Source organism: Triticum dicoccoides, chromosome 3B (assembly GCF_002162155.2).
Source record: "Triticum dicoccoides isolate Atlit2015 ecotype Zavitan chromosome 3B, WEW_v2.0, whole genome shotgun sequence".
Classification (NCBI taxonomy): domain Eukaryota; kingdom Viridiplantae; phylum Streptophyta; class Magnoliopsida; order Poales; family Poaceae; genus Triticum; species Triticum dicoccoides.
The window spans coordinates 564,236,154-564,236,994 of NC_041385.1; positions in this window are offsets into that span (position 1 = coordinate 564,236,154).

The window sequence follows — 841 nt, forward strand, 5'->3', positions numbered from 1 at the left end:
GTAAAGTTAATCACAAATATTTTTTCTTCTATTTATTTCTGAGTTGTAATAAGTCATTAAAAATAAGCATCTATGCTCATCTTTTTAGTAAAGTTAATCACAACTATTTTTTTCTATTTATTTCTGAGTTGTAATAAGTCATTAAAAATAAGCATCTATGCTCATTTTTTAGTAAAGTTAATCACAACTATTTTTTCTTCTATTAATTTCTGAGTAGTTTTTTATATCTTTTTTCTTTTCTGCTATATTTATTTATTTTCTTTTTATTTCTGAGTTGTAATAAGTCATTAAAAATAAAAAAGAGGCGCAATGCTTGTTAATTAGCTTCAAGCCTTTCGGAATAGTATAAACTGCACTGCACATAGCTCCGTGCAGTCTACCCTAATCCTCAAGGCTTGAACCTAAGCAACATGCAGGTGAGCATTGAGCCTCTTCTTCATCGTCTCTGCACTCATGGCTTATAAACCGCTGCGAGTGCCTCTCGCTTGGCGAAGTGGGACTAATTAGAAACAACTGCAGAAAGAATCAACTAAAAAACTGCTACAGAAAATAAATAAGTAATTAGACGGGTGCATTGGCACCGGTTGGTGGCACCAACCGGTACCAATCCCCCTCTTTGGTCCCGGTTGGTGGCTCCAACCGGAACAAATGCCCCTCTTTTGTCCCGGTTGGAGCCACCAACCGGGACCAAAGGTCTTCGTTTCCCAAACTTTGGGCTACTGAAAAGAGGCCTTTGGTCCCGGTTAGTGGCACCAACCGGGACTAAAGGTTGCATTGGTCCCGGTTTGTGGAACGAACCGGGACCAAAGCCTTTGCTATATAAGTAGCACTTAGCGCGCCG